The sequence below is a fragment of the Dermacentor andersoni genome, chromosome 1 (assembly GCF_023375885.2).
Source record: "Dermacentor andersoni chromosome 1, qqDerAnde1_hic_scaffold, whole genome shotgun sequence".
Taxonomy (NCBI): Eukaryota; Metazoa; Arthropoda; class Arachnida; order Ixodida; family Ixodidae; genus Dermacentor; species Dermacentor andersoni.
The window spans coordinates 351922870-351935628 of record NC_092814.1 but is presented as its reverse complement, the minus strand read 5'-3'; the positions used below and the strand labels follow the sequence as shown (position 1 = coordinate 351935628).

At 45.3% G+C, this 12759-nt stretch overlaps 1 long non-coding RNA gene across 1 annotated transcript; it reads right to left on the bottom strand.

Annotated features, from left to right (window-relative positions):
- Nucleotides 1-821: 821 nt before the first annotated feature.
- On the bottom strand, nt 822-7893 carry LOC129381200 (uncharacterized). Its single transcript, XR_008609420.1, has 3 exons — nt 6396-7893; nt 3142-3277; nt 822-1278 (listed from the first exon to the last, which is right to left on the bottom strand). It is a non-coding gene; the product is annotated as an uncharacterized lncRNA (long non-coding RNA).
- Between the last annotated feature and the right edge of the window lie 4866 nt (nt 7894-12759).

The following is a 12759-nucleotide window of genomic DNA, read 5'->3' as shown; positions in this document are numbered from 1 at the left end:
TTTTGCACGTTGGCATTGCTGAATCTATATAAAACTCCATACATGTGACAAATGTCGTTTCTGTGTGACGTCTCCTGAAGTATTTATGGAGAACATGTCCGACCCGGTGAATACAGATTTGTTTTCGTCTAAAATCTGGACCAAAGATTCGTCTTAAAAAAAGATTTAGCACGGGAGCGAGTGTTTAAGCACGTGGGAACGGAGAAATTGTTTTTCTGTGTAACTCCGGCACAGATTTTCATAAGGTCTGTTGCAAATAAAGAAAAAGAAGTTTAGCGACCGTATGGGAAGCGGATATAGTAAGTAGACCATCATTTTGTCTTACAAAAATGTGTTGAAATTTTTGTTATCAATAAAAACTGAACAACCATGTTTTCTACTCCGTACCTCAGTATTAAGTCTTTAGTATCGCAATCGTAGAAATGCACCCATTAGGATGTATAAAGCACACAACATTCGTGTATTATAGACCACCCTGAAAAAGGTCTATACCAGTGAAACGCTCTCGAACATTGCAACAATGTCCATTACACTGTCAATTCAATATTAAATTTCGCCGCTTTAAATACTCTATTAGGTGCACTTCCAATAACAGTGATGTTACGTTTTGGTGAAGCGATAACGATTTGTAAACTTCGTTCTTCAATTTTTTATTTGTAGACAACATGAGCCCCTACATCAAAACTATGCTCACTAAGTTCACTAGAAGTTAACTTTCCTTATCAAATGCAGCAGAGATAGATCGATTCGGTACATTCGTTGCCTCACGAAAGGGTTTCTGCGTTGTGCGTGTATTTCTATAGGAAAATCGGAGTTGGCCCCGAGCGTTGGGGTGTTTCGTCATACCTCTGATAACCGCGGATCCTCGTGCACGTCACCATGCTCTGTAAGCCATGGGCGCGGCTACGCGAGGCTTGCAGAAGGCGGATGGTTATAGAGAAACTCACAGTTCTGAATATGAAATGCGACCAAATCGAACACTGGCCGAGCACATCATCGCACGCGCAAGTTGATCAGAGATGACTGTTCTCATCCCATTCAGGTCGCTACCGTTCCATACACTCGCCACTGGTTGATTTCTCGTATTTGTACACCCCAAAGTATACCGTAGTAGTATCATACCTTCACTTTCTTCATTTTGCTCCGGTGCCGTCGTCCTGGAAACAGACCGGAAGTGCTTCTACCTTATGTAGTAGCACGCTCAGTCAGCCACCGGGACGGCATCGTGGGTCGCAAGCCGGATCAGTAATGATGTGCCGCAGCTTCCTGAACTCAACCCTGAAGAATAAAATGAAAGGATTCAGAAAATCCAGGTTCACTTTAATAAACCTAGTTAGTCGGTGTCTATTTAATTAGTCTAATTTCAACTGCCCTCTAACCAGACTGTTTTCAATCGAATGTTTACGTTCCAAGATGATAGTTTTTTTTTATTTTTTCAACTACACGAAACTTGATTTAAGGGGAAAGCGCATAAATATTCTTTATACCTACGGGTGCTACTTTAACATAGATGTCAGCATTTGTCTGCAGCGGTCTTCAGCGACCTTTGGAACCAAGTAGTGTGTTTGTACAAGGGCCACATTTCACTGCTCTGCCAAATACTCAGAAAACCCCAATTTTCTACTGTAGGAGAGTCGGTTATACCAGTAGGATTGCAATGTTTCGAATTAGACACATTGTTCCGGAATATGTTCCCAAAAAAGCCTCATTTAGAGAGAATGAATAGAATTAGTCATGGTAGCTCGTTGAATTTGTTTGTTGATTATACCATCCCGCTCAATCACAACTCACATAGCGCAGGATGTCATACAGCGGACACAATGGGTTCGATGGGCTTCCCGGTGTCCGGTGATGACGCCTCGACGTGTGTGTGTGTGTGCGTGTGTGTGTGTGTGTGTGTGTGTGTGTGTGTGTGTGTGTGCGTGCGTGTGTATGTCCGTGTGTGTGTGTGTGTGCGTGTGTTCGTGCGTGTGTGTGTGTGTGTGCGTGTGTGTGTGTGTGCGTGTGCGTGCGTGCGTGCGTGCGTGTGTGTGTGCGTGTGTGCGTGCGTGCGTGCGTGCGTGCGTGGCAAATTAGTAGCACGTTAGTAGGGCTTTCTGGGAAAAATGTCGAGCGGCTACTTGACATAAATAGACGCGGTAGAAATGGGCAATGAAGTGGGCGACTAGCTTAAAAAAACCTTAGGTGAAGTATAGTTTAGAGATCCTAAGCTCGAAATCATGTCCCGGTCGTGACAGAAGGCTGTGTCTAACTATTGCAATATAAAAAATTCTGGAGAATATCAAAGCTATTGATTGATTATGCCATGTTTTTTTGGGGGGAGCACCGGTACATATACGCTACGTATATGTACCGGTGTTCCAACTTCAACGCCATCTAATTAATAAAAGACCCAGTGATACACATTCTTGGCAAGGGAAAAGAAACTGATCTTTCGGAAGGCTAATTAAGCAATATTCACTAACTGAAATATTAAGAACTAAGCTTTTAATATGCATAATGTCTCCTTATTTGAAAAACACTGGTGTTAAGAGTCCCTCTCAATTTACTATGGATACACAAGTCGTCGAAGTGAGGAGCGTGCATAACCGAAGTAATTAACACGGAAAGTCGGGCTAGTTGATGTGTAGCAGTTGCTGTGACATAGATACTAGCGCGAACAAGAGAAACGGAAAGAAGGGTGGGACGGGACAGAGCGCTAGACTTCAGCTCCGTCCCTCTGTCCTGTCCCAACATTTTCTTTCGTTTGTCTTGTTCGCGCTAGTAACTATGTCACAACAACTGCGCATAACCACGCCTTTTAAGGCTATGAGACGCAGAAAAAGCCATGCCATAAAGCTAGAACGCCTATATCGGTGAAACTAATGCCATGTTTCGTTAGCTGAAAAGCCGGCAGGATCTGCTGTCGAAAAGCAACAATGATTCTTCCTTTTTTTTTTTTTCTTTCGGGCGACGAGCGCAATCAAAGCAAGCGCAGACCGGCTTGACGCTCTGGTTGGCATGTCACGTGATAGCACATATCCCGAAGTGTCAACAAAGTGCCGGAATCTAGATCACTCTTGTATCATGCAAACTGAAGGGCATGGAGCCACCAAAAGTGCACTGTGCATCTAAAAAGAAAAGCAAAACAGGCTGTCTTACCTAGAGAAAAGAACAGCCTTCTCATATCCTTGGTGTATCAGAGAGGTTGTTGGTGCTGTCTCCCATAACGCATGTGGCTCCTACCTGCTATGTGGGACTGGCCAAGTCTTATCTTCCAAGCACTGGCGCATAGCCACTGCTCGGGATCGGCCAAGAATCAGGCGGTTTCCAGTACATGTAAAATTAAAAGAAAACTGAATTTCAATAGTAAAGCGTGAAAGTAAAGTCTCAATCGCTTCCATTGTGCTGCTAGCGCAACCTTTGTCTTTTTCTCCGTGAAGATCTGTCATCTGTTGGCGAATAAATTCTGCGTCAGGAGAATATCTTCAATTAAGAAAATAGAATTGACAAGTATGACATAGAATTACCTGTTCAAAAGCAGAAAGACAGACTTGTCCAAAATTTTTCATGGGCTTGAAAAGTTTAAGTCTATGAAACTAAAGGACAACATACGACAGTCGCCTGCTTGCCACTTTACCTCAGTGTGTTCTGTAGCGCTATCCGATGCAAGAATATAATTATTACTGGTAACTATGTAAATACGTTCCCAGAGCCTGCATTCAGGAAAAGCTCTTGCGCTATGATTGATCGTAAGAGCAAATTACAACCAATCCTAAGCCGAAGATAGTATTAGCAAAAACGGTCGGCCAATCGCAAATATAACTTACAAGCGAGAACCATTGTGAATTTGGCCCCAGGGTAGTTTTCGCTACAGACCAAGGTCCGCTATTGTGGCGCAGTGCCAGCACTGTTGGTCATCGTAAAAGATCAAAAACAGTGATGCCGTTTAGTGACTGTGTTGTGCCTGTTTAGGGATGGCTGACGGCACAAAAGCAGCGTGAACTGTTAGATTGTGTGAGAATGCGTATACTGGCACGGGAACTGTCACGGCAGTGGTAAAATTCTCTTGTGGTTTAACTGGTTCAACAATGCCACCGTATTCGAACAGGAAGGTCATCGTTTACGACATCGGATGTTCATCAAGCCAGCAGTGTACTCATATCACCTTCACAGAGTGAAATCACAGAGTATGTGTATCAATTTACGAGGTGTTCCTATATTTTATTCTTGAAGCAACCCTTCTCAAGAGGCTTAATATTTCGCGTCGCCTTTATGACAGGTAAGTTTAACGAAAAGTTCAAGAGGCAAGTTTATGACAGGCAGGTGACGGGCACGTCCTTGATCATCACTCCGTTCAGCGTGACCTCGCGATCGGGCGTGGCACGAGGCAGTGTTCCTCGCGTTTGTTTGCTCAAGGCAAGGAGTTCCGATTTCTACGCAGGTAAGGATAGACTCTTTCCATGGAGGCAGTCTATCAATGGCCTCTTGAAGCGAGGCCTGCTGTTCTCCGGTCGCGGCCGTCCTCGTCCATGTATGGTCGGGTCACCTACGTACAACCCGCGAAATTTAGAATATAACACGTCACTACGCGGCCACGAGCAAGTGAAAGTCGTGGTTTCAGAGGAAGACCGGGCGTAGACCTCCAGATATAGTAGGTTGTGCATCTCACGCACATTCAAAGCCAGGGCGGCTCGTTCAAAGCAGCATGGAAACCCACCAAAAGCTTCTTGTCGTGAAGGGGAAAGAGCGCCACCACACGTTCCCATCGCTATCAGCTAGGCTAGTACTCGATGAGCTTTACATTTTTGAGCGCTGAAATTCTTCGCGCACAAAGGGGGATGTTGTCACATGCAATCATTTCTCGACATCGCCCACAAGTTTTGCTTTGACGCCTTCTCGATCAGCTCAGTTAAATAAAACTTAAATAATTAAAAATATAATTTGCGCAAAATGAACAAAAAAAAGAAAGTGTCCGCGACTAGCTTGAAGAACGGCAACGAACATACAGTTATCGCGTTTGGCGGAAATCGCTCTGTTATTTTGTCATGCGTGGCCAGATTTCGTTTGGAGGCATAGCCGGTATGTTGTAGGTGGACGTGTTTACCGTTTAGCTTAGCATATCTTCCCAAGTGTAGCGTGAAGCATTTGGAAGGGTTAACGTCTTATCGTAGCTTTTTGCTTAACGCTAAGGGGTGCTATAGCAGAAAGGCATCTCTGGTGGAATCCTCACGACTTACAGAGGTTGGAGAGATTTTGCAAGTGGGGCATGCTTCCTGGAAATCGTTCTGCACGCGGAAGTACTATCACGGCCGTTGGATAAAAGGTGTGTTTTTATCCAGCAGCCATGGTACTACTGCCTAGAGCTGATCACTTGTTCCGAAGACCTATGCAGAAGAGGTATTGCATGGCAACGTTTTTTTCAGCGGTGAATCATCGCGCTTAGAGCCGTCATAACTGCAAGTAACGAAGTAGCTATATGCCGTCGAATTTTACATGATGTATCTTCTAAACTTATGCTTATACGCGCATTCTTAAGCTATAGTCTCATAGTCGGATTTCATATGGGGATCAATTATTGTGATGACGAAATCAATATTTTTTTATTTGCAAATGTGAATGGGAAGTATTAAAATCACCAGAAGCATAAACTGGAAGGAGGGCTATCACAGTGTGAAGTCGTAGGCACACCGTGAAGGCTTTACAAAGACAGTTTGGGTGCAGCACCATCTATGAGCTTGGTGCTGCTCATCGCTTACTAATGTTTTGCACATAGAATAATATACTCTGCACAATTGCTGCTGGGAGCCCATTCGACGTTATAGCTCATTCATTGCCACTGTGCATTCTTCATCTGCCTCGCTCACAATATACTTCTTTTTTTTAGGCTTATAATGAACTACCCACTTATTGGGCAATCCCCGTGAATGCTGTGTGCTACCAACATCTAGGCTCTACATCATCTAATTTCCACTTGTTGCTCAACAGCCGGAGGGGAGGGGGTTGGTCTCCGCTTTCGGTGGTCTACGCAGTTCACTCAATTCGAGCGCAGCCTTGGAGCGCACTGGCACCGTTTGGGCTATCGGAGCCTCTTGAATCCCACCAGTTTCTCTAATGGGTAGAGATGTACCACGACCCAGCGCTCAGTTGTTTATATGCGCACTACTCTCGAAAGGGGGCCCTATAGAGACTTGCGAATATATCTGGGCGCCTCTTATCTCGCCACAGATTTGGCGAAATAGTCGAGCAACCGCCGCTACGGCGGGAGACAGACGAGTGGTGCCGCTGGGTACCCACCGGTAACATAGTTACAAGCGCGCTCCCGACCCGGTGCACGACAATATGCGGGAGTTCCAGACGGATGAGTAGGACGCCCACCTGTAGGGAAATTGGCGGCATGGGACCGCCAGACTCACGTTTCCAACCAGAGACGGCTTTCAAGTAGAGCATCCAGCGCTGTTGTGGGAGGCAGACAGCAGCTGCCGCCGCGTATACCCATACGGGCAAAATTGATAGATGCGCGTTTCCGGCCAGGTGCGTGTATAATATGGGACCTCGACGCTTGAGGATGACACCCACCAGTAGCGAATATGCATGAGTCAAACAAGCAGCAATTCTTTGTCCACGTAGAAAATTTATCCCTTCTTGCCAAATATAAAGGATTGTGCGAAAGCGTTACTACCATACTCGAAGAAAGCTACTAAATGCCCAATACGACCTAACAGTCATCATACCCTCAATTGGGTTAGGGTAAATCACGAGGCGCCTCCTAGGCAAAAATAGGCTGCAGCATAAAAGTGCGCTGCGCAACCCTGTCTGCCCGGCGCCGTCAGATCTATAAAAACTCTGGCCCAGTGCTAGCTGAGCCTGTCGATGCTCAGTACAACGCACAGCTCCCAACTTCGCCATATTTCAGAAGAAACGCAGCAGGTGGCCTTTTGACAGGCAGCGTTCCCGACAGAAGTGCACGTCTGCCGAGCGGGCCCCGCAGCTCGCAACAGTGTTCGTCGTCTTCCGCCACTGGGAGCGTGACGGCAGAAGTCTGCGAGGCACTCTCGATCAGATGACTGCAAGGTAGCTGCTTTCCCGCACGTAGCACTTGGTGAGGAAAGGAGCACCGAGTGTCGCTGCGTGGCATACCGGGCTTCTCGTCGTGCGCCGCTGTACGTGTCACGTGGTCAGCAGCACACAATAGTTGGAAGCGAAGTGCGTCGCCGTCAACCACCACGAACACAACGGCGCAATACCTCTCGACGGCACAGCGGCACCATTGCACCACGGCCAGCCAAGGGTGCGAAGCTTGACGCCACCCGCCGCTCGGGCGCCGGCGCCTCACGACTTGGGCTCCCCGTGGGAAATCAACGATCTGCGGTGCCATCTGCGGCCATTCGCTATCGATGGCAGCCGAGAACACTGATTTTCTTTCGCAGTTCTCGGCGTGGAAGTTCATCTGCGGCACATCATCCTCCCGAGGGCTGCTCGAGGAAGAGCGATGGTGGTACGGTGCAGACAAGGCCCTGGAACTCCGGTGTGGGCAGTCGCTCTTTTGGCGGGTCACGTGACGCTGCTGCTGACTCACGCGGAGAATTCGGACGCTGGGCCGTGGATTTCCGAGAAGGCACGTGATGTTAAACTTCACCGAAGAATTCTTCGTCTTCACTACCAATCCTGAGGTCGAGGTAGTCACCGGAGTCATTAAAGCTGCAAGAAAAGAAACGAGACCAAAAAACGTAAAGAGAAGTATTTCTTTAACGTGTTTAGCCCGCGAGCTACAGAGACCGGCGTTGTATGTTACGAGTTAGACCATCCACGTTGCCTGAAGTTATTCCTAAGTACTAGCAATACGGCTACAGTAGGACATACACGAAGTGATATCTTTAGTAGAAACTGACTTGTTGATTGTCGTTCATGGGAAACAGCGCCATTCTCTGACAACAGACGGATTGCTTTAAGAGTCGTACATTATTACTTGCTGGACAAATCGCAATCTGTAGTTGCCTAAAACAATGACTGTTGCAGAAGTGATGTCTGTAGACAACATTTCTGAAATAATTTTGATTTATAGGGCCCGCTTTAGCGATTAATAAGTTTGAATATTTCTATTCTTACGGAACGTGGCGTTGTTTAGAGCGATTATGGTGCTCGGTAGATGATTAATTGCCATTGACAATGTGTATATGGTGCCTGTTAAAGTACTATATGCATCTTCCTAATTTGAATTTTTCGTACACCGTCTGTGAGTACGTGGTCAATTACACTTCCTGTACTGGAATTTAGCCTGACGCTTCAAATACCGTCGGCGTCAAAAAAATTTCCAGACGCCAATGAGAAGAAAAAGTGCGGACATTCTCACAGCCTAGTCAGAGTACGCACTATTTGGATTTCTAGTCTGTTTATATGCGACCTACATGGTACAACACGGTTTTACTATATGCGGGCTTAAACTGCTCAGAAATTCTGGTCTTCACACTACCCAGAGCCCGTAAAATTTTTTCCCCGACTGTGAATCACCAAATATTAGTTTTCATGTTTACTCTTGGTTACTCTAATGCGAACAATTTTACGAAATGAATGTAGAAGTTTACAACACAACTTTCTCCGAAATATTGCAACATGGTTTCGGAGTAGTGGTTGAACGCGCGTATGATCGCCGCGGGATCAAATTATATCTTAGTTATTCACGTTCGCAAAAAACAGAAGCTAGCTACAGATAGGCAGGGACAAGATAGTGACGGGGGTAATTGAAACATATGCTGTGACATTTTTCGGAGAATTTGAAACATACTTTCATAAATTTGTATTGAACTTACTAAAGAGGTAAATCGCTTTAACAGAGAGCCTTTAACGGGAATTATTTACCAAAATGCATGCAACGTAGGTTACGTTGACATACAGCTTCGAGGCACGATAGATCGGCGGATTGGGAAAATTGGGCGGGGTGCAAAAGGAAATGCGTAGCGCATGACTAGCACACCAGCCAATGAAGCCTCCTGCTTGCTCTCCGTAGCAATGTTGTTCTCAATTACGCTGGGAACTTATTATCATTCGTCTTTTATGACGCTTCCCGCCGAGTGGCAGACGTCAGTGATAGTAGCGCAGCAGTGGCGTGCAAGTCGTGTAAGTGAAGTAAGTGAAGTAAGTGAAGTAAGTAAGTAAGTAAGTAAGTAAGTAAGTAAGTAAGTAAGTAAGTAAGTAAGTAAGTAAGTAAGTAAGTAAGTAAGTGAAGACGAAATGGGAGTTCTGAAAATACTGCTTCTATAGGCGCGTATTTTGCACCGCTCTACCTCACTTTCCATTCGTAAGTTGTAGCGCCTTGCTCGCCGTGCCAGCGATGTCACCGATAACGGCTGCGCCACGACATGTCAATCCCATCCGAGCCCATTGTGATCAGAAAAAAGAAGGGAAAATACGGACCCTCGCGCAACTTTCTACTTATAGGCATAAATATACGATGCGGCCTTTGGCCGCCAGAATCGCCCTGCCGCTTGCGCTCCAATGCTGACCTGGCAAATCGAGAGCGATTCATGTTACATTGGCTTTCGTGAATTGCTTATATGACCTATGATATAGGTGATTGCCTGACATTCCTTGAAACGATATAGGTAATATATCGCTTCAAGGAATATCACTGACAGCTTTTTCGGTCGATGCTCTTCGTGAGGAGAAATTATGGGCTACAGCGCTATAATCGCATATAAACACCATAAACCATAAAGGCATTGGCTTCTTTAACATGCGCATAAATCTAAGTACACGAGGTTCTCGCTCTAAGATTAGGCCACGGCGGCCAGTATCGGACGTGTGACCTCGAGCTGAGCAGCGAAACGCCATAGCCGTTAAGCTAGCGGGACGGATAACGCGTCAGTGTTGTTGAAATTTCGCGGGCTTTCTTTGGAATGCGGCAAAAAGGTCTTTTCAAACGCAGTTGCACGGCAAAAGTGCTGACACAGATGCTTTGAAATGCTTTCAAAGCCTTATGGCGGCCTAAAACCTACTCTTTAAAAATTATTTACTTATACAATATTTAGTAAAACCAAACAAATGATCGAGGCTGCTTCAAATTACTACAAACAATGTACAGTTGATTTCATGGGCACAGAACGCTTCGCTGTTCTTTAAACCCGGCTATACGCATTCGCAGGACGCCCTTCAAAGCAATCGTTAAAGGGACCTACACCAGGCACTTAATAGCTACGAACCTCCCTCCGGAGTACCGAAAGTGAGAGGAATGTTCTACAGCTGAGGTAGCGCATAACCCTAGGCGAAAGAAAGGTCGCTCATCTCCTACCTGGTTCGATCGCCCATCGAAGTGCTCGTGAAGCTGGGAACGCGCAGAAACGAAGATGATGATACTTCTCAAAAATGTCACAAACCCACCACGGAGGATAGGTACAAAAACCGGGTGGAGACGCAATGTGAAAAATATGCATGATAAAAAAAACTACCAAATATAAAATATAAATGAAGGTACGAAAGACTCATCTGTGCCTAAGCGAGCAATTTAGTAATTGATGTTCTCTTCATGAGCAATGCCGAATATCCAATGCTACAAATCAGTGAATAATCTGGCGGCGTGCGCCCGTTACTGGGCTCTTACTTATGAAGAAATTTTAGAAATGAAAGAGGAAGAACGCAAAAACTGACAACACTAAAACTTAAGTCAATAGAGGCTGACAGAAATTATGACGAGTAAATAAAAGGCGAAAGTGACGGTCCTCTTTTTGCTACCGTCATTGAGAGAGGACAAAAATGATATCAAATTAGCAGCGTTGCCTTTAAAGTAATCTAAAAATCAAGAAAGTTAACAAGGCGAACTGCAGGAATGAAGGAAAAGTACATCGACAAAGGAACAAACGTTCATTTGACTAAATTACAAAGTTGAGGTTCCAGTCGTCATGCCTAGAGCGTGTTGCTAATGGTGACGATAGCAACACGCTCTAGGCATGACGATTGGAGCGCAAAATAGCGCAAATTGCACTGCAGGGTACATATTATAAAATACGCCTTCATAAGCAAAGTCAGCGCCTCTCGAGATTCCTTTGCTGGACGCTAATCTCAGGCACTGTCCATGAATGATGACTACCTGATTTTTCTGTTTTGTATTGTGCTTCTTTTTCTTTTCTTTTTTCAATGTATTCAGATCGCGGCTTTGTTGTCCCTGCCCAGGTTCAGCATTTAGGCGCATATATGGATTGTGCATAAATGTCTGATACATAACTCTGCCAGACATTGGACTATGCTTCCGGTGCTAATGCCCGTAAAATAACACTATTTGTGTGCTTGTTACTTGTGCTGCTGCATCTATTGTATGTCGTTTTCGTTTTCTTTTCGTAAATATTTTTTCTGGCTTCGTTATTCTTGTCCGAGAAGCGCATTTAAGATTTCCCGATAGCTGGCAGAATAGATGTCTACCTGCCCATTTTTCCTCGTATAAGATGAAGTCTACGAATACCGTTTTCTTTGTTGTCGTTTTGTTCCAAATCATTACTCATATATACTCACGTTGAGAATTGTCCACACAGAAGATGAAAACGAAACCCAAGAGCGCCATTGGCTGCTCAGCTCTCTGCTTTCTCTTTCTATTGCGTAATAAAATGATGGCCGTATTCTCCCTCACGGCGAGGTTTTTGTGAAGATATGGAGGCTTCATATAGAATACGTCTAAATGAAAAAAAAAAAAACTGACCAGCACTCGATCGCACTGTCCTATGAGACGAATGAACGTCCCAGGTATTTGGCTCTCCTGCTAGCGTTGATGCCCGCATGGTGACACGAGTAGTGTATTTAAAATAAACAATTGAAATACACAAACAATCCAGAAGGCAACAATGGGTATCATAAGAACAACATAATTTTATTGGGGATATTTCACAAAAATGACAACCATTCGAGTGTGTTAAGATGGAATGGCAGCGAAAGCTGACGACAGTCAAAGCTCTCAAACGAAAATCAAAGTGGTTTCGCTGCCATTCCATCTTTACAGAGTCGAATGGTTGTCATTTCTTGCGTTGCGAGTCTGGCGTCGTTGTTCGTTCGGAGGTGCCTGGGCTCGCGATTGTCGTTTTCGTTCAGCATCGCGGGAACGTTCTTCGTCGGTGGTCGCTTCGCGCCGGCGCCGTTTATGTTCTCGTTGCTGTTCCCTCCAGCACTCCTCGTACGCATGTTGTTCTTCGGGTGCACGAACTGTACGTGTCCGACCCATTGATAACACAGCTGTTTTTATCGGCGATACCTCTCCTGCTTATATAGTGCGATAACCTTCACGCCAAATTATTCTTCACGGTGAGCGTTCCAATCTCTTCCGCATTTTGACATCTGCGCCGCCGCACTGCAGCCGTATGGGTTTGTTATAAATGCTAAGACCGTTTTTGTTGCCGGACGCCGACAAAACTACGCACGGTTATCCATATACAGCATTGGCTCTAAAAGGAAAAGAAGAATTGCACCAGGATTTCACCCCTCACAGCGCAACCTTCCCGAGGCTGCAATGAATTTATTGAAAGCTGATAAAAAAGCCATTTACCTGCCCTGGAACTAAACACATATGCAACAAAAATGAGAGCAGTTTCGATGTCAATAATGCTAAACTTAGATTATTAGTAGGGATCACGGAGAACACTCTCCGCAGGAAAGAGAAGTGGCGGCAGGCAAGTACGGTCAATGGTTTATGATTTACAACAAAAAGCGCTGCTCTCTTTCGTGGTAACATATGGACGAGAAATATGGAGGTAAAAACAGTGACGTGGTACTATGCAGCAGAATCCTGTTAAGGCCACCTCG